The sequence below is a fragment of the Bombina bombina genome, chromosome 3, assembly GCF_027579735.1.
Source record: "Bombina bombina isolate aBomBom1 chromosome 3, aBomBom1.pri, whole genome shotgun sequence".
Taxonomy (NCBI): Eukaryota; Metazoa; Chordata; class Amphibia; order Anura; family Bombinatoridae; genus Bombina; species Bombina bombina.
The window spans coordinates 45,584,513-45,611,396 of record NC_069501.1 but is presented as its reverse complement, the minus strand read 5'-3'; positions in this window follow the sequence as shown (position 1 = coordinate 45,611,396).

Below are 26,884 nucleotides of genomic sequence, written 5' to 3'. Positions count from 1 at the left end.
AAATTATATTTAATTTAGGGGGTATTAGGGTTAGACTTAGCTTTAGGGGTTAATACATTTATTATAGTAGCGGCGAGGGTCCGGGTCGGCAGATTAGGGGTTAATAAGTGTAAGGTAGGTAGCGGCGACGTTGGGGGGGGCAGATTAGGGGTTAATAAATATTATGTAGGTGTCGGCGATGTTAGGGGCACAGATTAGGGTACATAGGAATAAGTGTAGGTTGTGGCGGTGTGCGTCGGCAGATTAGGGGTTAAAAAATTTAATTATAGTGGCGGCGATTGTGGGGGGACCTCGGTTTAGGGGTACATAGGTAGTTTATGGGTGTTAGTGTACTTTAGAGCACAGTAGTTAAGAGCTTTATGAACCGGCGTTAGCCCATAAAGCTCTTAACTCCTGACTTTTTCCTGCGGCTGGAGTCTTGTCGTTAGAGTTCTAAACGATCACTTCAGCCAAGACTCTAAATACCGCGTTAGAAATAACCCATTGAAAAGATTAGGATACGCAATTGGCGTAAGGGGATCTGCGGGTATGGAAAAGTCGCAGCTGGAAAGTGAGCGTTTAGACCCTTTCCTGGGCTGACTCTAAATACCAGCGGGCGGCCAAAACCAGCGTTAGGAGCCTCTAACCTGGTTTTGACGGCTAACGCAGAACTCTAAATCTAGGCGATTGTGTTTAAAAAAAAGGCACAGTTTAAATGCTTTTAAAGCATTTATTTAATATGCTAATGTTTCACAGAGCAGTGCTTAATTAGTGATTATATAATATGTCATATATTACTAGTGGGAATGGGAAGAACAGAACGTGTATAGCACCATAAAACAAGCAAATTGTACAATGGGTGAAATGAAGTCAATGCCAGAATCTAATTGCATGAATACAAAAATTCATCTTACTCCAGTAGTTTTAGTTTCAGTATAAAATGCAGATCTACTAAAGTTATAGAAATTCTCAGCCGCAGAATTAGTAACTGTAACATTTGGTGCTATGTAGGGTCCCCAGGTTCCTTTATTGAATAGAAATTTTTTATTAAAGGTCACCAATGTGTCATATTTTATTAAATATGACTCCAAAAAAAAGTGACACAGCTCATGAATGACATTTTCTTTCCAATGACAGGGAGAATCCACAAATTCATTAATTACTGTTGGGAATACATCACCTGTCCACTAGGAGGAGGCAAAGACACCCCAGCCAAAGCTATAAGTATCATCCCTTTCCCCTAAGACCCTAGTCATTCTTTGCCTTGTAAACTTGGAGATTGGTGTTAAAAAGTGTCTGAAGATTCTGGAAGTCATTTAATGTGGTATTTCCCTGCAAGACAGGACTGGGGGTTCAAGTGTAGCCATATAAATCTCTTATCTGAGTATGGTGAAGGTTACTGCAGGATGTCACAGGGGATCTTCTCTGTTCCTCCTTCCAGCTATCTATGCTAATACCCCATCTGGCAACCAGTGTTAAGCTTTACACTCTGCCTTTTCTTTCTATACCAGGTCCCTGTCACATGTGGATGAAGCTGTCAAAACCTGGAAGTGCTGTGACAGCTCAGCAGTAGAGATCCTGGAGTGTAAGTGCCTTTTTAATTTTCTTACAGGACTCTGTATTTAGTAGGCACTACTTGGAGATCCGGTTGGCTCCTGTTTTAACCCACTAAGATGGTCTGGGGACGTTTTTTATGGGAGTTCCTTTGGGATGTTTTGTATTTAGAGCAGCATTTTATTTATCTGGGCTTCTGTGTTAGCGTTATTAACACAATTTTTGGGGCTGTGCTGTTTTGGGACTCTGTGAGCGGGTTTAGCATTTGTTTTTAGCTTGAAACCGGAAGTGCTGTTTCCAGGGGGCGGGGCTTATTTTCTTTGCTGCATTTGTGTATTTAAGCCTGAGGTGTTTGTTTCAAATATTTTTTGATATCGGGGTAATCTGATCTTCCATTGTTTGTAGCAGATGTCTGTTTATACTGTGAGGAGCAAAAGGTTTGTCCCCCTGCTCAGTTCTGTTCTTCATGTTTGTCTTCTGTTTTGCTTACTAAAATTAAGTTCATATGTCCCAGGCTTTCTTTACCTATAGAGGTAACCGTTCAGAGCCTTCCACCTCTCAGGATTCTGTTATCCAAGATATGCCACAATGTTTAATTCAGTCCCGCGCCTACAGGATTTTACAGGCAGTGCCCCTGCGGCTCTGCACAATCTTCATCTGGGGGTATTTCTTTACCAGTGGATTTTGCGACTCAACTACAATTAGCGTTTCTGCTGCACTTAGTGCTTCTCCTATTTTAGGAAAAAGAAAGAGAAAGGGTTAAACATATTTCCTCTGTTAATCCTGACAGAGTTTTCTCATCTCTCTGAGGATGAGCATTCTTCTTTGGGCCTCTGAGGTAGAGATATCTGAATTCTGATGATAATAAACCTATAGAATCTGAGGAGATTTATTTTTAGATTTAAGTTGGAAAATTTTCGTTTTCTTCTAAAGAAAGTTTATCTACTCTAGAGGTTCCTAATTTTAAAACCTTCTTTTAGTAGAAATTCCTAAATTATATAGGGTTTATAATGTTAAGCCCAAATCTTTGGAGGTTTTTTACTGTTCCAGCTCATATGGCGGATATAATTTCTAAGGAATGGGGAGAAACCTGGTATTCATTTTTTCTCCTTTATCTAATTTGAAAAAGATGTTTCCTGTAGCTGATTCTTATCTTGAGCTATGGAGCACCATTCCAAAAGTAGATGGTGGTTTCTCAACGTTAGCCTAAATGCACTACCTATTCCTCTTGAGCATAGTACTGTGTTTAGAAATCCTATGGACAGGAAGTTGGAAGGATATTTGAGAAGACTTTTTATCAGATGGGTCTTCTTTTTCAACCTGCTGCCAGCATTGCGGCATTTGCTGGGGCTGCTACCTTTTGGTGCGATTCTTTGTCTGAAATGGTTTTAGAAGAGACCTCTCTGGAAGATATTCAGGATAAGATTGGGGCCCTCAGGATGGCTAATTCTTTTATTTGTGATGCTTTTATGCAGGTTTATTTGTCTTAATGCTAAATCTTCTGGTTTGCAGTTTCTTTCTAGAAGAGGCTAAAGTCTTGGTCAGCTGATATGTATCTAAGTCTAGACTTCTTTCCTTATCTTTTAAGGGGAAAGACATTATTTAATTCCAGGTCTGGATTCAATTATATCTACTATGACTGGAGGGAAGGGTACCTTCCTTCCTCAGGATAATAGAGCTAGGGTCAAAGGGCCTTTAACCTGCTAATTTCATTCCTTTCGTAGCAATAAGGGACAAAGATCTCCTCCTTTTCCAAGGCTGACCAACCTAAGAGTTCTTGGAAACCTCCTCATGTTTGAACAAAAACAAGCAGTTTAAAAAACCTTCCTCAGATAATAAATCAGCAGTGAAGGGGTGGCCCTCGATCTGGGATTGGGGTCATGTAGGGGGCAGGTTGTCTTTTTATCAAGACATTTGGATTCAGAACATTTAGGGGCCTATCTATCAAGCTCCGAATGGAGCTTTGAGGGCCCGTGTTTCTGGCGGGCCTGCAGACTTGCCAGAAACAGCAGTTATGAAGCAGCGGTCTAAAGACCGCTGCTCCATAACCCTGTCCTGTCCGCCTGCTCTGAGCAGTGCGGACAGACATCACCGGAAATTCAACCCGATCAAGTATGATCAGGTTGATTGACACCCCCTGCTGGCGGCCAATTGGCCGCGAGTCTGCAGGGGGCGGCGTTACAATGCTGAATACGGAGAGCATATTGCTCTCCGCATTCAGCGATGTCTGTTGGACCTGATCCGCACTGTCAGATCAGGTCCGACAGACATTTCATAAATAGGCCTCTTAGGTTCCTTGGGTTCTGAACGTAGTTTCTCAGGGGTACAGAATAGGATTCAGATATTGCCTCCAAGAGGTAATTTTCTTTTCTCAAGACTTACTTCAAATGCTGTAAAAAGGAAAGCCTTTTTAAACTGTGTGAGGGATCTTTCCTCCATGGGAGTGATTTTCCCAGTACCTTTTTCAGAACAGGGTCAAGGTTATTATTCAAATCTTTTTGTGGTTCCCAAAAATGAGGGAACTTTTTGTCCCATACAACAAGTTTCTGAGGGTTCCATCCTTCAAGATGGAAACCATTCTATCTATTCTTCCTTTAGTTCAGGAGGGTCAATTCATGAACACAATAGATCTGAAGGATGCTTACTTATACATTTGCATTCACAAGGATCATTTTCAGTTCCTTCATTTTGCCTTTCTGGATTTTCACTTCCAGTTTGTAGCCCTGCCCTTTGGTCTTGCTACAGCTCCAAGGATCTTCCCAAAGGTTCTAGGGGCCCTTCTTGCAGTAGCCAGATCGCTAGGAATCGCATCTGCACCTTACCTGGATGATATCTTGGTTCAAGCTCCATCTTTTCCTTTAGCAGGATAGCACATGGATTCTGTGTCTCCTGTGGGAAGATGTATGGCTGATAAATCTGGGCAAGAGTTCTCTTTTCCCCTTAACCAGGGTGACTTTTCTGGGAACTGTTATTGATTTATCTGTGATGCAGATTTTTTTCAGCATCAAACCAAGCTTCTTTTAGCCTGCCAGTCTCTTCAGGAAAATGCTTGTCCTTCAGTGGCTCAATGTATGGAGTTGGTAAGTCTCATGGTGGCTTCCATGGATATTATTCCTTTTGCACAATTACATCTGAGACCATTACAACTATGCATGCTCAAGCAATGGAATGGCAATTATTTGGATCTGTCTCAGACAATTTTTCTGGATGCCAGGACAAGAGATTCTCTCTCTTGGTGGCTTTGTCAGGATCATCCGTCTCAAGGCATGTGCTTTTTGAGACCATCCTGGGAGATTGTGACTACAGACACCAGCCTCCTTGGCTGGGGAGTGGTATGGGGTCTTTTGAGGGCTCAGGGAACAAGGTCTCTGGAGGAATCCTCTCTTCCAATAAATATTCTGGAATTGAGCAATTTTCAATGCTCTCTTGGCCTGGCCTCAACTTAATTCTGTCTGGTTTATCAGATTTCAATCCAACAACATGACTTCAGTTGGTTACATCAATCATAAGGGGGGAAGAAAAAGTTCCCTGGCAATAACAGGTTTTTCGTATTCTTCAGTGGGCAGAATTTCACAACTGTCACATTTTGGCTATTCACATCCCAGGGGTAGACAATTTGAAGGCAAACTTTCTGAGCAGACAGTCTTTTCACCCAGGTGAGTGGTCTTTTCATTCGGAGGTACTTTCAGAGATAGTTCTCAGATGGGGCATTCCACAGATAGATTTCATGGCATGTCTTCTCAATGCCATACTTCCCAGTTATGGGTCGAGATCTTAGAGATCCGCAGGCGGTATTGGTGGATGCCTTAGCAGTTCCTTGGAGGTTTAATCTTATTCTTATTCATTTGCCCTCCTTCCTCAAGTGATTGCTTGCATCAAACAGGAGCAGGTGTCAGTGATTCTAATTGCTCCAGCGTGGCCACACAGGACCTGGTTCGTGGATCTAGTGAGGATGTCCACTTCTCCACCATGGAAATTGCCTCTTCGAGCAGACCTTCTGTCTCAAGGCCCGTTCCTTCATCAAAATCAAACTTCTCTAAAGCTGACTGTGTGGAGATTGAACACTTAGTGCTGTCCAAGAGAGGTTCTTCTGAAAGGGTCATTGATACTCTGATTCAGGCCTGTAAGCTGGTTACTCATCGTATTTATCACAGGGTATGGCATACTTATTTGGCTTGGTTTGAGGAACAGGGTTTTTCCTGGCACAAGGTTAAAGTCTCTCAAATTCCTTTGTTTCTCCAGGATGGTTGGTAGAAAAGTTTATCTGCCAGTTCTATCAAGGGTCAGATTTCTGCTCTTTCTGTGTTTCTGCACAAGAAATGGGCTAGTTTTCCTGATGTTCAGTCTTTTGTTCAGGCTCTGGTTAGAATCAGGCCGGTGTTTAAACCTGTTGCTCCTCCTTGGAGCCTTAATCTTGTTCTTCATGCTCTGCAAAGTCCTCCTTTAGCCAATAAAACTAAAACTTTCCAAGACAAACATTATATTGACATTAAAAGTTTGTCTTGGAAAGTTTTAGTTTTATTGGCTATTTCTTCTGCTGGGTTTCGCAGGGTTTCTGAGTTGTCTGCTTTACAGAGTAAATCTCCTTATATTGTTTTTCATGCAGATAAGGTGGTATTCTGCCCTTAGTTGGGTTTTCTTCCTAAGCTTATTTCTAACCGCAATATTAATCATGAGGTTGTGGTTCCTTCTTTTTGTCCAAATCCTTCTTCTCAGAAGGAGCATTTACTCCACAATCTGGATGTAGTTTGTGCATTAAGGTTATATATTCATGCTTCCAAGGACTTTAGACAATCCTTGTCCTTGTTTATTTTATATGCTGGTAAGGGCAAGGGTCAGAAGGCCTCTGCCACTACTCTTTCTTTTTGGCTGAGGAGTATCATTCGTTTTGCTTATGAGGAAGCTGGTCAACAGCCTCCTAAAAGGATTACGGCTCGCTCTACTCATGCAGTGTCTGCTTCTTGGGCTTTTAAGAACGAGGCATCTGTAGAACAGACCTGTAAGGTGGCTACCTGGTTCTCTTTGCATATTTATTCAAAAATTTTACAGATTTGATGTTTTTGCCTCAGCTGAGGCTTCATTTACGAGGAAGGTTCTTCAAGTGGTGGTGTCTTTAGATTAGGTTTGCCAGCCTTGTTTTGCCCTCCCTGTTTCATTAGTGTCCTCTCTAGCTTGGGTATTGGATTCCCAACAGTAATTAATGAATTTGTGGACTCTTCCTGCCATTGGAAAGAAAACAAAATGTATGCTTACCTGATAAATTCTTTTCTTTCCTGGCAGGGTGAGTCCACAAACCAGCCCTGATAGTATTTAAGGTGGTGTTTTTTTCTAACCATCAGGCACCATCTATATCCCTAGTATTTCTCTTTTCTTTCCTTATTTCCTCGACTGAATGACTGGGGTCTTAGGGGAAGGAGAGGATACTTATAGCTTTGGCTGGGGTGTCTTTGCCTCCTCCTAGTGGACAAGTGATGTATTCCCAACAGTAATTAATTAATTTGTGGACTCTCCCTGCCAGGAAAGAAAATAATTTTTCAGGTTAGCATACATTTTGTTATTGTGAATGTGCTGTGTCACTTCTTTTTAAAGGCGGCCATATTTGTAATGGGCTGATGCTTTAGCAGTGCGCGTGCAGGAAGGAGGAGCACAGAGAATAGGTAAGCACCACTTATTTCAGACACTCACTGTTCTATGTGTTATTCATATGAAGAATGAAGGGGTAATATGTAATCCAATTAGTACTGAAACAAATGTTGCATTACTGCTCCTACTGGTATGCTAGTGTTAAAAATCGCTGATATTTGTGTTACTGGCACAAAAGGGTTAAAAAAATGCTGCTAAATAATGGTATAAGTGCTCTATGCTTTGCTGGCACAAAAGGTTCTTCACAGTAACCTGCTGGTCATCCAGTAATTTGGTGGAGCCCAAAACTCTAGATACATTGCATGTTTTACAGTGATGAGACATATGTAGGATGGCTACTCACATTTTGCCAACTCATAAATATTATGGATGTGTTTGCTGACTGTGTAAACTCCCATTAAAGTGATGGTAATCTCTCACCTTTATAAAAACAGATCCAGAATGTTAGTGATATTTTAGAGGGAGTTTAATTAATCAGTTGTAATGAAGATGCACTATAAATTTTTCTCTGAGCTTACGGTTTGAATTGTTCTCTAATCTGCTTTGTAGCTACAACAAAAGTGCCATATGGGGAGAGCGCTGATTGGAGAACAATTCAAACCGTGAGCTCAGAGAAAATTTGGATTTTAAAGTGGGGGGGCGGAGCTCTGGGTATTTGAATTTCATATTTATATTAAAAAGTAAGTTATAGCGCATCTTCATTACAACTGAAGAATTAAACTCCATCTAAAATATCACTAACATTCTGGGATGTGTTTTTAAAAAGGGGAACGTTTACCATCACTTTAAACACTAGGATGACAGAGAGGACTTCGTAGCCTAATCTAGTAACTCTAAACTTAGCCCAATCTTAGCCTTATTTATAGCCACAACCCTAGTCAGCTTTTTCTATGACTGGCTGATGACATGAATGGACATAAACAAAGAATTATAAACTGTTCTGTGTAATAGCTTTTTATTATTACACTATTGATTGAACAGAACTTAATCTGAAAAAGTTAAAGTCAGCTCCAGATCAGAAATACAATCTCAATCCTGAGCTAAATATGGATAGTTATTCGGGGCTATGCACATATGCCTCCCCTGATTGGCTCAGAGCCACATTCAGTAGTGAATTGACAATCTAGATATAATCATACGTTTAGGCTCTTGCAGGGTTAAAGCACACAGTTCTGTTCTAACAATAGCGCTAGAATAAAATGCTCAAGCACGTTACATCAGTATATTATTGTTCCTTTAGATGCATTTAAAGGGAAATTAAACCCAACTTTCCAATTTATTTGTATTATCAAATTTTCTTAGTTTTCTTAGTATCTTTTGTTGAAAAGCAGGAAGATAAGCTCTGGAGTGTTCACGTGTATGCAGCATATGGGAGCAGTTTTGCAAGAGCATTAGATAGCAGCACTTTTTCCTGTCATATAGTGCTCTAGACATGCTACCTGTCGATATCTCTGCAACAAAGAGTATCAGGAGAACAAAGTAAATTTGATATTAGAAGTAAACTGGAAAAAAAATGTTTTAATTGTCTGAATCATGAAAGAAAAATGTTGTGTTTCATGTCCCTTTAAACATTACATTACATTACCACAACTTTTTGTACTTGACATATATATCTTTCTATATTATTTATAGGTCATGTGATTGAGAGGGGCTTCTGGGTAACCTTGGCCTAGGTAAACCCACCCTAGTTCATACCATTACACCCTTTTTTATTTTTCCCAGCTTTCTAAACATGACAATGGAATTGGATTAATTCCTAAATCCTGTACTCATTTTTATTTCAGAAGGGAAGAAGGATATTGAACACAATACAGTTAGTACGTAAGAAGGATAAAAAACCACCATGGGAGAGGCCAGTATATCCGTTTTACATTGTAAATTAAAAAAATACATAGATCCTCTTTACACACCATACAGCATATTAACATCATTTTCATCTCTGCGTTACTGTAAAACGACCCACATGTGAATTAAAGGAATAAACATCTTGCAGATCAAAGACAACATGATTTTACACCAGGAAGTGCAAGGCATAAGCAGATTTGTTATGACACAATAAATGTAGCTTTAGCAGACTAGTTAAAGGGACGTGAAACTGATACTTTTAAATGGACAGGAAACTCAAAACTGAAATCCTCCTGACTGTTTAATGATACATTGTCCTGTGCATGACGCTCCGTGCACCTGCACGCCAACACTGCACCTACGAAGAACGCCAGTAATCTTCATAGATTTTGATAGCATCATGAAAAATGCAATGCAGACAAGATAACAGTAATGCTTTGGCCCTTAATCTCTTCCTCAAGCTTTTCTAGTGAGTTCCTGTGTGCTCCTTGCACTGTAAAAGCTATTATTCAAACAGTGGTAGGTTTCACTAGGAGTATGTTTTTTGAACACATGTTTAGTGGAAAAATGGTTCTTTTCAAAATTAAAATGTGTTTATGTGTATTTCAGTTTTGAATGAGCAAACAAATAATAAAAACACTATGTTCATTTTGTGACAAATCACCTCAAACCATGTGTTTAACTCATGCTAAAGGGACTTTTTTTACATTCAAAAATACAGTAAACAAATTTTATACATTTTATTAAAAATAAATATTTTTATATAATCATAAGTAAAATTAGCAATTCTTTCCTAACACAATTGTCCATCAACTATTTAAGGGGAAGAGAGGAATTTAAGGGCTTATAGACCCAAATGTTGAATTAGACATTAGTTCAAGTAAATCTATTCATTAAAAACACAACACTTTATTAACATTTATGTGAATGAGACAAAGCAATACACAATCCTATAGTGGTAACTATTCATGTGTGGGTATATCACTTCCACTACATATCATATCAACTAGTGAATCCACCACAAAATAAAAAAACACTGTTAAAAAGTAGGGCTCTGAGACTAATATGAAAACAATAATTGTGTATTTCTATAGAAAGCTTTAAATCACAATTTATATGTACATACTTCCATGGATTTTTTCAGGGGATTATCAAAGTTAGTTTAAAGCTCTAATCTTGTAAATTCTTATGCTGTGTATCCTAATTGGTTGTCCTTATTGGCTCACTTAATACGGGTATATATGATTTTGCTTCTAAGTCTAATCGGCTAATAAAAATCTTAAGTAGGTCGTATCAATACCTTAAGAATCAGTAGTATTTTAAATGCTTAGACTATATACATCATTCATCCTCATGATAATCTGAAACTAGCTGTCCAACAAATCGATATTATTACACCAATCTATATAGTCAAAATTTATTATGTGACTGCACGTCTTGCTTGTCACCTTGAATGCTTAAATATGATTTTTAGCCTAATCCATATGATTAGTTAATTCTAAGGGGCCAATTTATCAAGCTCCGAATGAAGCTTAAGGGCCCGTGTTTCTCGTGAGTCTTTGTCCTTTTGAGCCAAGTTGTGGGTTCTGGAGGTTTAAAGTGGCTATTAATCAGTATATCCTTTAAAAAAATGTATCTCCTGTTTGTTATTGTTGGAGTGTCAGTGATCAACACTTTTAGATCAGGATCCCCTTGTAGAATATGCCAGTGTTTTTGGAATATTTTTCTGATTTGATCATGTCTGTCATCAAATGTGCCAATTATTCGTACTACATCTATTTTGGCATCTGTGTCCATTTGCGTAGTTCTATTTTCATTTAGTAGCGTGAATCTGACAATTTGTTTTACTCATTGGTACGCCCTCTTCAGGCATCTATTAGGGTCACCACGTTCCCTGAATCTACTTTGAAGTTCCTTGGCTTCCTTTTCAAATGCTTCATCTGTACTGCAGTTCCTTCTCGCTCTTAAGTATTGACCTGTTGGTATTCCCAGCTTTTGATTTTTGGGATGGAAGCTCTTCCATTCTAGTAGGCTATTTGTAGCCATATTTTTTTCTAAATAGATTAGTATTCAAGGAGCCATCATCTTCATTTGTAATCAATAGGTCAAGGAAATAAATGCTTTTTTCTTCTATGGAGTGTGTATATTTCATTCCATGTTGATTATTATTTAGCCAAATCATGAATTCACTGAAGTCATTTTTTGTACCAGACCAAAGAATTAGCACATCATCGATGCACCTGATGTAAAAGTCTATATACATCATTTAGGGGTTTTCATCAAAGTTAAGGATACTTGTATTTTCCATCCATCCCAAGAAAAGATTTGCATATGTTGGCTAATAAAAATCTTAAGTAGGTCGTATCAATACCTTAAGAATCAGTAGTATTTTAAATGCTTAGACTATATACATCATTCAACCTCATGATGATCTGAAACTAGCTGTCCAACAAATCGATATTATTACACCAATCTATATAGTCAAAATGTATTATGTGACCGCACGTCTTGCTTGTCACCTTGAATGATTAAATATGATTTTTAGCATAATCCATATGATTAGTTAATTCTAAGGGGCCAATTTATCAAGCTCCGAATGAAGCTTAAGGGCCCGTGTTTCTCGTGAGTCTTCGTCCTTTTGAGCCAAGTTGTGGGTTCTGGAGGTTTAAAGTGGCTATTAATCAGTATATCCTTAAAAAAATGTATCTCCTGTTTGTTATTGTTGGAGTGTCAGTGATCAACACTTTTAGATCAGGATCCCCTTGTAGAATATGCCAGTGTTTTTGGAATATTTTTCTGATTTGATCATGTTTGTCATCAAATGTGCCAATTATTCGTACTACATCTATTTTGGCATCTGTGTCCATTTGTGTAGTTCTATTTTCATTTAGTAGCGTGAATCTGACAATTTATTTTACTCATTGGTACGCCCTCTTCAGGCATCTATTAGGGTCACCACGTTCCCTGAATCTACTTTGAAGTTCCTTGGCTTCCTTTTCAAATGCTTCATCTGTACTGCAGTTCCTTCTCGCTCTTAAGTATTGACCTGTTGGTATTCCCAGCTTTTGATTTTTGGGATGGAAGCTCTTCCATTCTAGTAGGCTATTTGTAGCAATATTTTTTTCTAAATAGATTAGTATTCAAGGAGCCATCATCTTCATTTGTAATCAATAGGTCAAGGAAAGAAATGCTTTTTTCTTCTATGGAGTGTGTATATTTCATTCCATGTTGATTATTATTTAGCCAAATCATGAATTCACTGAAGTCATTTTTTGTACCAGACCAAAGAATTAGCACATCATCATGCATTAAGGATACTTGTATTTTCTATCCATCCCAAGAAAAGATTTGCATATGTTGGCGCACAGCATATGGCCATTTCTGTGCCTCACTTTTGTAAATATATCTTATTATTAAAGAGAAAATAGTTATGCTGTAGTGTGAACTCTAAGAGTTCTACAACTAAATCATCTTGTGGGGTTCTCCTTGGATTTACTGTTGTACAGCTTTTGTACCCAAGTTATGCTGAATATTTGAGTATAAGCTTTTCACATCAATACTTGCTAGGAGTGTGTCTCTTCCCACTACCATAATTTCCAAGTTTTTTTAATACATCTTTAGTATCTTGTACATAAGATGTCAGTGTATGTACAAGTGTAATGCTAGTTTCCTTGTGAATAGGTGTGTGTCTTTAACCCATTCAAAGTTGTCAAATTTTGGAGTCGGTATAAATGACAATCCTTTCTTTAGTAGGGAATGATGTTCCCCTTTTAATTCCATACTTGATAAGTTAATCACTTGCAAACTATATTTTAATATCTCTGTTTGTTGGTGGTCGGCCCCTGTATTGTTGCCTTGTTCTCACACCTCTTCTTGGGGGGGGAACAGATCCTTCTCTAAAAAAATCCTAGTGATAGATGGTTCATTAGTTGGTATTGCTGTGGGTACTGTTACAGTTTGTGTATGTTCCTCATCTGATGTATCTGTCTCTGTGGATGATTTATCAAATTGATTAGTTTTATCTTTCTTATCTTGAACAAACCTCAGATTCTCTCTCTTATAGTTTGTTATATATGTACTCCCTTTCTGATGATCTGACCAGTCTCTTTGTAATTTCCTACTCTTTGTCTCACTCAGTTCCTCTTTAAGTTTGTAAATATGAAACTTCAGTTTCTGATCTAGTGTGTCAAATTCTTTATGTGAAATAAATTTGTTTGTCTGTACCTTTGCATCTTCTACAAGTTTTGTCAGTTGTTCATATTGTCTTTTTCTCCAACATTGGTGTGTCCGGTCCACGGCGTCATCCTTACTTGTGGGAATATCTCTTCCCCAACAGGAAATGGCAAAGAGTCCCAGCAAAGCTGGCCATATAGTCCCTCCTAGGCTCCGCCCACCCCAGTCATTCTCTTTGCCGTTGCACAGGCAACATCTCCACGGAGATGGTTAAGAGTATGTGGTGTTTTAGTTGTAATTTTTTTATTCTACTATCAAGAGTTTGTTATTTTAAAATAGTGCTGGTATGTACTATTTACTCTGAAACAGAAAAAGATGAAGATTTCTGTTTGTGAGAGGAAGATGATTTTAGCAGACAGTAACTAAAATCGATTGCTGTTTCCACATAGGACTGTTGAGATGAAGTAACTTCAGTTGGGGGAAACAGTTAGCAGACTTTTCTGCTTAAGGTATGACTAGCCATATTTCTAACAAGACTGTGTAATGCTGGAAGGCTGTCATTTCCCCTCATGGGGACCGGTAAGCCATTTTCTTAGTCTCAAATAGAATAAAGGGCTTAATATGGGCTATAAAACTGGTAGACACTTTTATGGGCTAAATCGATTGCTTTATTTGGGCATTTTATACATGTTTATGCTGATAATTCACACTTATAAACTTGGGGAACGTTTTTTAACGTCAGGCACTATGTTAGACACCTTTTCCAGTCAGGAAGGGCCTTCCCAGTTGTAGGCTGAGCCTCATTTTCGCGCCATTACTGCGCAGTTGTTTTTGAGAGCAAGACATGCAGATGCATGTGTGAGGACCTGAAAGTAGTTGGAAAAGTTCCTAGAAGGCGTCATTTGGTATCGTATTCCCCTCTGGGCTTGGTAAAGTCACAGCAAAGGCTGTAGCTGGGACTGTATAGGGGTTAAATCTGTAACCGGCTCCGGTTTCGTTATTTTAAGGGTTAAAGCTAGCTCTGAAAATTGGTGTGCAATACTTTTAATGCTTTAAGACACTGTGGTGAAATTTTGGTAAATTTTGAACAATTCCTTCATATTTTTTCACATATTCAGTAATAAAGTGTGCTCTGTTTAAAATTTAAAGAGACAGTAACGGTTTTGTTTTAAAACGGTTTTTGTGCTTTATTGACAAGTTTAAGCCTGTTTAACATGTCTGTGCCTTCAGATAAGCTATGTTCTATATGTATCAAAGCCAATGTGTCTCCCCCTTCAAAATTGTGTGATAATTGTGCCATAGTGTCCAAACAAAGTAAGGACAGTACTGCCACAGATAATGAAATTGCCCAAGATGATTCCTCAGATGAAGGGAGTAGACATGGTTCTACATCATCTCCTTCTGTGTCTACACCAGTTTTGCCCACGCAGGAGGCCCCTAGTACTTCTAGCGCGCCAATGCTTATTACCATGCAACAATTGACGGCTGTAATGGATAACTCCATAGCAAATATTTTATCCAAAATGCCTGCATATCAGAGAAAGCGCGATTGCTCTGTTTTAAACACTGAAGAGCAGGAGGGCGCTGATGATAATTGTTCTGTCATACCCTCACACCAATCTGAAGGGGCTATGAGGGAGGTTTTGTCAGATGGGGAAATTTCAGATTCAGGAAAAATTTCTCAACAGGCTGAACCTGATGTTGTGACATTTAAATTTAAATTAGAACATCTCCGCGCAATGCTTAAGGAGGTGTTATCTACTCTGGATGATTGTGACAACTTGGTCATTCCAGAAAAATTATGCAAGATGGACAAGTTCCTAGAGGTTCCGGTGCACCCCGACGCTTTTCCTATACCCAAGCGGGTGGCGGACATAGTGAATAAGGAGTGGGAGAAGCCCGGCATACCTTTTGTTCCCCCTCCTATATTTAAGAAATTATTTCCTATGGTCGACCCCAGAAAGGACTTATGGCAGACAGTCCCTAAGGTAGGTCGAGGGGGCAGTTTCCACTCTAAACAAGCGCACTACTATTCCTATCGAGGATAGTTGTGCTTTCAAAGATCCTATGGATAAAAAAATTGGAAGGTTTGCTTAAAAAGATTTTTGTACAGCAAGGTTACCTTCTACAACCCATTTCGTGCATTGTTCCTGTCACTACAGCAGCGTGGTTCTGGTTCGAGGAACTAGAAAAGTCGCTCAGTAGAGAGACTCCATATGAGGAGGTTATGGACAGAGTTCACGCACTTAAGTTGGCTAACTCTTTTATTTTAGATGCCGCTTTGCAATTAGCTAGATTAGCAGCGAAAAATTCAGGGTTTGCAATTGTGACGCGCAGAGCGCTTTGGCTAAAGTCTTGGTCAGCGGACGTATCATCCAAGACAAAATTGCTTAACATCCCCTTAAAGGGTAAAACTCTCTTTGGACCAGAATTGAAAGAGATTATCTCAGACATCACTGGGGGAAAGGGCCATGCCCTCCCACAAGATAGGCCTTTCAAGGCCAAGAATAAGTCTAATTTTCGTTCCTTTCGTAATTTCAGGAACGGACCGGCCTCTAATTCTGCATCCTCTAAGCAAGAGGGTAATGCCTCACAATCCAAACCAGCCTGGAAACCGATGCAAGGCTGGAACAAGGGTAAGCAGACCAAGAAGCCTGCTACCGCTAACAAAACAGCATGAAGGAGTAGCCCCCGATCCGGGACCGGATCTAGTGGGGGGCAGACTCTCTCTCTTTGCTCAGGCTTGGGCAAGAGATGTTCAGGATCCCTGGACGCTAGAAATAGTTTCTCAGGGTTATCTTCTGGAATTCAAGGAACTACCCCCAAGGGGAAGGTTCCACATGTCTCACTTATCCTCAAACCAAATAAAGAGACAGGCGTTCTTACATTGTGTAGAAGACCTGTTAAAGATGGGAGTGATACACCCAGTTCCAATGACGGAACAAGGAATGGGATTTTACTCAAATCTGTTCGTAGTTCCCAAAAAAGAGGGAACCTTCAGACCAATTCTGGATTTAAAGATCCTAAACAAATTTCTCAGGGTACCATCGTTCAAAATGGAAACCATTCGAACGATTCTACCCACTATCCAGGAAGGTCAATTTATGACTACCGTGGATCTAAAGGATGCGTACCTACATATTCCTATCCACAACGAACATCATCAGTTCCTAAGGTTCGCCTTTCTGGACAAACATTACCAGTTTGTGGCCCTCCCATTCGGATTAGCCACTGCTCCAAGGATTTTCACAAAGGTACTCAGGTCCCTTCTAGCGGTTCTAAGACCGAGGGGCATTGCAGTAGTACCATACTTGGACGACATTCTAATACAAGCGTCGTCCCTTTCAAAAGCAAAGGCTCATACAGACATCGTTCTGGCCTTTCTCAGATCTCACGGATGGAAGGTGAACATAGAAAAAAGTTCTCTGTCTCCGTCAACAAGAGTTCCCTTCTTGGGAACAATAATAGATTCCTTAGAAATGAGGATTTTTCTGACACATGTCAGAAAGTCAAAACTTCTAAGCGCTTGTCAAGTTCTTCATTCTGTTCCACGTCCTTCCATAGCTCAGTGCATGGAAGTAGTAGGGTTGATGGTTGCAGCAATGGACATAGTTCCTTTTGCGCGAATTCATCTAAGACCATTACAACTGTGCATGCTGAAACAGTGGAATGGGGACTATACAGACTTGTCTCCAGTGATTCAAGTAGATCAGAAGACCAGAGATTCACTCCGTTGGTGGATATCCCTGGACCACCTATCCCAGGGAATGAGCTTCCGCAGACCAGAGTGGGTCATTGTCACGACCGACGCCAGTCTAGTGGGCTGGGGTGTGGTCTGGGAATCCCTGAAAGCTCAGGGACTATGGTCTCGGGAAGAGTCTCTTCTCCCGATAAACATTCTGGAACTAAGAGCGATATTCAATGCTCTCAGGGCTTGGCCTCAGCTTGCAAAGGCCAGATTCATAAGATTCCAATCAGACAACATGACGACTGTTGCGTATATCAATCATCAGGGGGGAACAAGGAGTTCCCTGGCGATGAAAGAAGTGACCAAAATAATACAATGGGCGGAGAATCACTCCTGCCATCTATCTGCGATCCACATCCCAGGTGTGGAAAACTGGGAAGCGGATTATCTGAGTCATCAGACATTCCATCCGGGGGAGTGGGAACTCCACCCGGAGATTTTTGCCCAGTTGACTCAATTATGGGGCATTCCAGACATGGATCTGATGGCGTCTCGTCAGAACTTCAAGGTTCCTTGCTACGGGTCCAGATCCAGGGATCCCAAGGCGACTCTAGTGGATGCACTAGTAGCGCCTTGGACCTTCAACCTAGCTTATGTGTTTCCACCGTTTCCTCTCATTCCCAGGCTGGTAGCCAGGATCAAACAGGAGAGGGCCTCGGTGATCTTGATAGCTCCTGCGTGGCCACGCAGGACTTGGTATGCAGACCTGGTGAATATGTCATCGGTTCCACCATGGAAGCTACCTTTGAGACAGGACCTTCTTGTTCAGGGTCCATTCGAACATCCAAATCTGGTCTCCCTCCAGCTGACGGCTTGGAGCTTGAACGCTTGATTCTATCAAAGCGTGGGTTTTCAGATTCTGTGATAGATACTCTGGTTCAGGCCAGAAAACCGGTAACTAGAAAGATTTACCATAAAATATGGAAAAGATATATCTGCTGGTGTGAATCCAAGGGATTCCCATGGAATAAGATAAAAATTCCTAACATTCTTTCCTTTCTGCAAGAAGGTTTGGATAAAGGATTATCTGCGAGTTCTCTAAAGGGACAGATTTCTGCTTTATCTGTCTTACTACACAAACGACTGGCAGCTATGCCAGATGTTCAAGCATTTGTTCAGGCTCTGGTTAGGATCAAGCCTGTTTACAGACCTTTGACTCCTCCCTGGAGTTTAAATCTAGTTCTTTCAGTTCTTCAAGGGGTTCCGTTTGAACCTCTACATTCCATAGATATTAAGTTGTTATCTTGGAAAGTTTTGTTTTTGGTTGCTATTTCTTCTGCTAGAAGAGTTTCAGAGTTATCTGCTCTGCAGTGTTCTCCGCCCTATCTGGTGTTCCATGCAGATAAGGTGGTTTTGCGTACTAAGCCTGGTTTTCTTCCAAAGGTTGTTTCTAACAAAAATATTAACCAGGAGATAGTTGTACCTTCTTTGTGTCCGAATCCAGTTTCAAAGAAGGAACGTTTGTTACACAATTTGGACGTAGTCCATGCTCTAAAATTCTATTTAGAAGCTACAAAAGATTTCAGACAAACATCTTCTCTGTTTGTAGTCTATTCTGGTAAAAGGAGAGGTCAAAAAGCGACTTCTACCTCTCTTTCCTTTTGGCTTAAAAGCATCATCCGATTGGCTTACGAGACTGCCGGACGGCAGCCTCCTGAAAGAATCACAGCTCACTCCACTAGGGCTGTGGCTTCCACATGGGCCTTCAAGAACGAGGCTTCTGTTGATCAGATATGTAAGGCAGCGACTTGGTCTTCACTGCACACTTTTGCCAAATTTTACAAATTTGATACTTTTGCTTCTTCGGAGGCTATTTTTGGGAGAAAGGTTTTGCAAGCCGTGGTGCCTTCCATTTAGGTAACCTGATTTGCTCCCTCCCTTCATCCGTGTCCTAAAGCTTTGGTATTGGTTCCCACAAGTAAGGATGATGCCGTGGACCGGACACACCAATGTTGGAGAAAACAGAATTTATGCTTACCTGATAAATTACTTTCTCCAACGGTGTGTCCGGTCCACGGCCCGCCCTGGTTTTTTAATCAGGTCTGATTAATTATTTTCTCTAACTACAGTCACCACGGTACCATATGGTTTCTCCTATATTTTTCCTCCTGTCCGTCGGTCGAATGACTGGGGTGGGCGGAGCCTAGGAGGGACTATATGGCCAGCTTTGCTGGGACTCTTTGCCATTTCCTGTTGGGGAAGAGATATTCCCACAAGTAAGGATGACGCCAGGGACCGGACACACCGTTGGAGAAAGTAATTTATCAGGTAAGCATAAATTCTGTTTTTCATAGTCTAATGTCAGTTGCATTAGATCTAGAGAACATCTTGTTAATATTTCTTGCCATTTTTTTTATAAAAGTTTCATCATTAATGTGAAAAGAAGGCGCTAACTGTATGCGTAGACCACTCGGTATTAGTTTATTTTTCACATAATTTTCCAAACTAAAAATTTCCCAGAATGATTTCACTTGTTTTTTCATGATTTTAGCGATACTTTTAAACGCTTACTCAATATTTGAGGCTTGTTGACAAACGTTACCTACATTGAGTGTAAGCATGTGTTCTGCTTCTTTTTTCCATTGATCAAAGTCGATGGTAGAAGACAGATAACCCGCCATTGTTATCTATCTCAAAAGTACCTCAGTACCCAAAATTCAAAAATGTGAATTAAATCACTGGAAACAATCAACTATTTAAAGTGAAGAGAGGAATTTAAGGGCTTATAGACCCAATTGTTGAATTAGATATTATTTCAAGTAAATATATTCATTAAAAACACAACACTTTATTAACATTTATGCGAATGAGACAAAACAATACTTGCGTGTTAATAACGGAGTGATCAAATATACATAACTATGAAGTACTAAGGAACTCTAATAGATTTGGTCAATAGTGAGATAACGCAACTCCGTTGAGTCTATCACATAAATTGTGCCACAAAACTCATTTGTGGGTATTAATGTGACAAGCAAGACGTGCGGTCACAAAAACATAATTTATGTAAGAACTTACCTGATAAATTCATTTCTTTCATATTAACAAGAGTCCATGAGCTAGTGACGTATGGGATATACATTCCTACCAGGAGGGGCAAAGTTTCCCAAACCTTAAAATGCCTATAAATACACCCCTCACCACACCCACAAATCAGTTTAACGAATAGCCAAGAAGTGGGGTGATAAGAAAAAAGTGCGAAGCATATAAAATAAGGAATTGGAATAATTGTGCTTTATACAAAAAAATCATAACCACCACAAAAAAGGGTGGGCCTCATGGACTCTTGTTAATATGAAAGAAATGAATTTATCAGGTAAGTTCTTACATAAATTATGTTTTCTTTCATGTAATTAACAAGAGTCCATGAGCTAGTGACGTATGGGATAATGAATACCCAAGATGTGGATCTTTCCACACAAGAGTCACTAGAGAGGGAGGGATAAAATAAAGACAGCCAATTCCTGCTGAAAATAATCCACACCCAAAATAAAGTTTAATGAAAAACATAAGCAGAAGATTCAAACCGAAACCACTGCCTGAAGGACCTTTCTACCAAAAACTGCTTCAGAAGAAGAGAATACATCAAAATGGTAGAATTTAGTAAAAGTATGCAAAGAGGACCAAGTCGCTGCTTTGCAAATCTGATCAACTGAAGCTTCATTTCTAAACGCCCAGGAAGTAGAAACTGACCTAGTAGAATGAGCTGTAATCCTCTGAGGCGGAGTCTTACCCGATTTAACATAGGCAAGATGAATTAAAGATTTCAACCAGGATGCCAAAGAAATGGCAGAAGCTTTCTGGCCTTTTCTAGAACCAGAAAAGATGACAAATAGACTAGAAGTCTTTCGGAAAGATTTAGTAGCTTCAACATAATATTTCAAAGCTCTAACAACATCCAAAGAATGTAACGATTTCTCCTTAGAATTCTTAGGATTAGGACATAATGAAGGAACCACGATTTCTCTACTAATGTTGTTGGAATTCACAACCTTAGGTAAAAATTCAAAAGAAGTTCGCAACACCGCCTTATCCTGATGAAAAATCAGAAAAGGAGACTCACAAGAAAGAGCAGATAGTTCAGAAACTCTTCTGGCAGAAGAGATGGCCAAAAGGAACAAAACTTTCCAAGAAAGCAATTTAATGTCCAATGAATGCATAGGTTCAAACGGAGGAGCTTGAAGAGCTCCCAGAACCAAATTCAAACTCCATGGAGGAGAAATTGACTTAATGACAGGTTTTATACGAACCAAAGCTTGTACAAAACAATGAATATCAGGAAGAATAGCAATCTTTCTGTGAAAAAGAACAGAAAGAGCAGAGATTTGTCCTTTCAAGGAACTTGCGGACAAACCCTTATCTAAACCATCCTGAAGAAATTGTAATATTCTCGGAATTCTAAAAGAATACCAAGAAAAATGATGAGTAAGACACCAAGAAATATAAGTCTTCCAGACTCTATAATATATCTCTCTAGATACAGATTTACGAGCCTGTAACATAGTATCAATCACAGAGTCAGAGAAACCTCTTTGACTAAGAATCAAGCGTTCAATCTCCATACCTTTAAATTTAAGGATTTCAGATCCGGATGGAAAAAAGGACCTTGCGACAGAAGGTCTGGTCTTAACGGAAGAGTCCATGGTTGGCAAGATGCCATCCGGACAAGATCCGCATACCAAAACCTGTGAGGCCATGCCGGAGCTATTAGCAGAACAAACGAGCATTCCCTCAGAATCTTGGAGATTACTCTTGGAAGAAGAACTAGAGGCGGAAAGATATAGGCAGGATGATACTTCCAAGGAAGTGATAATGCATCCACTGCCTCCGCCTGAGGATCCCGGGATCTGGACAGATACCTGGGAAGTTTCTTGTTTAGATGAGAGGCCATCAGATCTATCTCTGGAAGCCCCCACATTTGAACAATCTGAAGAAATACCTCTGGGTGAAGAGACCATTCGCCCGGATGCAACGTTTGGCGACTGAGATAATCCGCTTCCCAATTGTCTACACCTGGGATATGAACCGCAGAGATTAGACAGGAGCTGGATTCCGCCCAAACCAAAATTCGAGATACTTCTTTCATAGCCAGAGGACTGTGAGTCCCTCCTTGATGATTGATGTATGCCACAGTTGTGACATTGTCTGTCTGAAAACAAATGAACGATTCTCTCTTCAGAAGAGGCCAAAACTGAAGAGCTCTGAAAATTGCACGGAGTTCCAAAATATTGATCGGTAATCTCACCTCCTGAGATTCCCAAACTCCCTGTGCCGTCAGAGATCCCCACACAGCTCCCCAACCTGTGAGGCTTGCATCTGTTGAAATTACAGTCCAGGTCGGAAGAACAAAAGAAGCCCCCTGAATTAAACGATGGTGATCTGTCCACCACGTTAGAGAGTGTCGAACAATCGGTTTTAAAGATATTAATTGAGATATCTTCGTGTAATCCCTGCACCATTGGTTCAGCATACAGAGCTGAAGAGGTCGCATGTGAAAACGAGCAAAGGGGATCGCGTCCGATGCAGCAGTCATAAGACCTAGAATTTCCATGCATAAGGCTACCGAAGGGAATGATTGTGACTGAAGGTTTCGACAAGCTGTAATCAATTTTAGACGTCTCTTGTCTGTTAAAGACAGAGTCATGGACACTGAATCTATCTGGAAACCCAAAAAGGTTACCCTTGTTTGAGGAATCAAAGAACTTTTTGGTAAATTGATCCTCCAACCATGATCTTGAAGAAACAACACAAGTCGATTCGTATGAGACTCTGCTAAATGTAAAGACTGAGCAAGTACCAAGATATCGTCCAAATAAGGAAATACCACAATACCCTGTTCTCTGATTACAGACAGAAGGGCACCGAGAATCTTTGTGAAAATTCTTGGAGCTGTAGCAAGGCCAAACGGTAGAGCCACAAATTGGTAATGCTTGTCTAGAAAAGAGAATCTCAGGAACTGAAAATGATCTGGATGAATCGGAATATGCAGATATGCATCCTGTAAATCTATTGTGGACATATAATTCCCTTGCTGAACAAAAGGCAATATAGTCCTTACAGTTACCATCTTGAACGTTGGTATCCTTACATAACGATTCAAAAATTTTAGATCCAGAACTGGTCTGAAGGAATTCTCCTTCTTTGGTACAATGAAGAGATTTGAATAAAACCCCATCCCCTGTTCCGGAACTGGAACTGGCATAATTACTCCAGCCAACTCTAGATCTGAAACACAATTCAGAAATGCTTGAGCTTTCACTGGATTTACTGGGACACGGGAAAGAAAAAATCTCTTTGCAGGAGGTCTCATCTTGAAACCAATTCTGTACCCTTCTGAAACAATGCTCTGAATCCAAAGATTGTGAACAGAATTGATCCAAATTTCTTTGAAAAAACGTAACCTGCCCCCTACCAGCTGAACTGGAATGAGGGCCGTACCTTCATGTGAACTTAGAAGCAGGCTTTGCCTTTCTAGCAGGCTTGGATTTATTCCAGACTGGAGATGGTTTCCAAACTGAAACTGCTCCTGAGGACGAAGGATCAGGCTTTTGCTCTTTGTTGAAACGAAAGGAACGAAAACGATTGTTAGCCCTGTTTTTACCTTTAGATTTTTTATCCTGTGGTAAAAAAGTTCCTTTCCCACCAGTAACAGTTGAAATAATAGAATCCAACTGAGAACCAAATAATTTGTTTCCCTGGAAAGAAATGGAAAGTAGAGTTGATTTAGAAGCCATATCAGCATTCCAAGTCTTAAGCCATAAAGCTCTTCTGGCTAAGATAGCTAGAGACATAAACCTAACATCAACTCTAATAATATCAAAAATGGCATCACAGATAAAATTATTAGCATGCTGAAGAAGAATAATAATATCATGAGAATCACGATTTGCTACTTGTTGCGCTAGGGTTTCCAACCAAAAAGTTGAAGCTGCAGCAACATCAGCCAATGATATAGCAGGTCTAAGAAGATTACCTGAACACAGATAAGCTTTTCTTAGAAAGGATTCAATTTTTCTATCTAAAGGATCCTTAAACGAGGTACCATCTGACGTAGGAATGGTAGTACGTTTAGCAAGGGTAGAAATAGCCCCATCAACTTTAGGGATTTTGTCCCAAAATTCTAACCTGTCAGGCGGAACAGGATATAATTGCTTAAAACGTTTAGAAGGAGTAAATGAATTACCCAATTTATCCCATTCTTTGGAAATCACTGAAGAAATAGCATTAGGAACAGGAAAAAACTTCTGGAATAACCGCAGGAGCTTTAAAAACCTTATCCAAACGTATAGAATTAGTATCAAGAGGACTGATTTCCTCTATTTCTAAAGCAATTAGTACTTCTTTAAGTAAAGAGCGAATAAATTCCATCTTAAATAAATATGAAGATTTATCAGCATCAATCTCTGAGATAGAATCCTCTGAACCAGAAGAGTCCAAAGAATCAGAATGATGGTGTTCATTTAAAAATTCATCTGTAGAGAGAGAAGATTTAAAAGACTTTTTACGTTTACTAGAAGGAGAAATAACAGACAAAGCCTTCTTTATGGATTCAGAAACAAAATCTCTTATGTTATCAGGAACATTCTGCACCTTAGATGTTGAGGGAACTGCAACAGGCAATGGTACATTACTAAAGGAAATATTATCTGCTTTAACAAGTTTGTCATGACAATTATTACAAACAACAGCTGGAGGAATAGCTACCAAAAATTTACAGCAGATACACTTAGCTTTGGTAGATCCAGCAGGCAGTGATTTTCCTGTAGTATCTTCTGGCTCAGATGCAACGTGAGACATCTTGCAATATGTAAGAGAAAAAACAACATATAAAGCAAAATAGATCAAATTCCTTATAAGACAGTTTCAGGAATGGGAGAGAATGCCAAATATCAAGCTTCTAGCAACCAGAAGCAAATGAAAAATGAGACTGAAATAATGTGGAGACAAAAGCGACGCCCATATTTATTTTTTTTTTAGCGCCAAATAAGACGCCCACATTATTTGGCGCCTAAATGCTTTTGGCGCCAAAAATGACGCCACATCCGGAACGCCGACATTTTTGGCGCAAAATAACGTCAAAAAATGACGTAACTTCCGGCGACACGTATGACGCCGGAAACGGAAAAGAATTTTTGCGCCAAAAAAGTCTGCGCCAAGAATGACGCAATAAAATGAAGCATTTTCAGCCCCCGCGAGCCTAACAGCCCACAGGGAAAAAAGTCAAATTTTTGAGGTAAGAAAAATATGATAATTCAATGCATAATCCAAATATGAAACTGGACTGTCTGAAAATAAGGAAAGTTGAACATTCTGAGTCAAGGCAAATAAATGTTTGAATACAATATATTTAGAACTTTATAAATAAAGTGCCCAACCATAGCTTAGAGTTGTCACAGAAAATAAGACTACTTACCCAGGACACTCATCTACATGTTTGTAGAAAGCCAAACCAGTACTGAAACGCGAATCAGTAGAGGTAATGGTAAATATAAGAGTATATCGTCGATCTGAAAAGGGCGAGAGCCGTAAGAGATGAATCTCTACGACGATAACAGAGAAACCTTATGAAATAGACCCGTAGAAGGAGATCACTGCATTCAATAGGCAATACTCTCTTCACATCCCTCTGACATTCACTGCACGCTGAGAGGAAAACCGGGCTCCAACTTGCTGCGGAGCGCATATCAACGTAGAATCTAGCACAAACTTACTTCACCACCTCCCTTGGAGGCAAAGTTTGTAAAACTGATTTGTGGGTGTGGTGAGGGGTGTATTTATAGGCATTTTAAGGTTTGGGAAACTTTGCCCCTCCTGGTAGGAATGTATATCCCATACGTCACTAGCTCATGGACTCTTGTTAATTACATGAAAGAAAAGAACTGTTAAAATGTTGAGACTGATGTAACAATTATTAGCCTGTTGAATAGCTGATCTTAAACCATTGTGATGACTAACGATATATATAACATTAATAACTAATACTAATAATTAACCAATCGTATGGATTATGCTAAAAATCATATTTAAGCATTTAAGGTGACAAGCAAGATGTGCGGTCACATAATACAATTTGAATATATAGATTGGTGTAATAATATTGATTTGTTGGACAGCTAGTTTCAGATTATCATGAGGATGAATGATGTATACAGTCTAAGCATTTAAAATACTACTGATTCTTAAGGTATTGATACGACCTACTTAAGATTTTTATTAGCCGATTAGACTTAGAAGCAAAATCATATATACCCGTATTAAGTGAGCCAATAAGGACAACCAATTAGGATACACAGCATAAGAATTTACAAGATTAGAGCTTTAAACTAACTTTGATAATCCCCTGAAAAAATTCAAGGAAGTATGTACATATAAATTGTGATTTTAAAGCTTTCTATAGAATATACACAATTATTGTTTTCATATTAGCCTCAGAGCCCTACTTTTTAACGGTGTGTGTTTTTATTTTTGTGGTGGATTCACTAGTTTGATATTATATGTAATGAAAGTGATATACCCACACCATGAATAGTTTCCACTATAGGATTGTGTATTGTTTTTGTCTCATTCGCATAAATGTTAATAAAGTTTTGTGTTTTTAATGAATATATTTACTCCAACAAAATTGCCCACAAAGGATTATATTACTGTGGCTTATTGGACATAAGGGTCAGATTTCGAGTGGAGCGATGAGTAAAGCTCTATGTTGGGTTAACCGCTCATATTACAAGTTGAAAGTAGATTTCTACTAGAATGATAACGCGCTCCTCAGAGCTCTGGCTAACTGTTTTGCAAAACAAAAAAGTGCCACAAAAGACATAAAAAATGCATTCTAAAGTACAGTTACACTCATAATAACACTTTCTAATAAAACAAATTTTTTGAAATTGCACAAAAAAGTTATAAGGGCTAAAAGATATGAGGTCTCAGGTGTTAAGAAAAAAA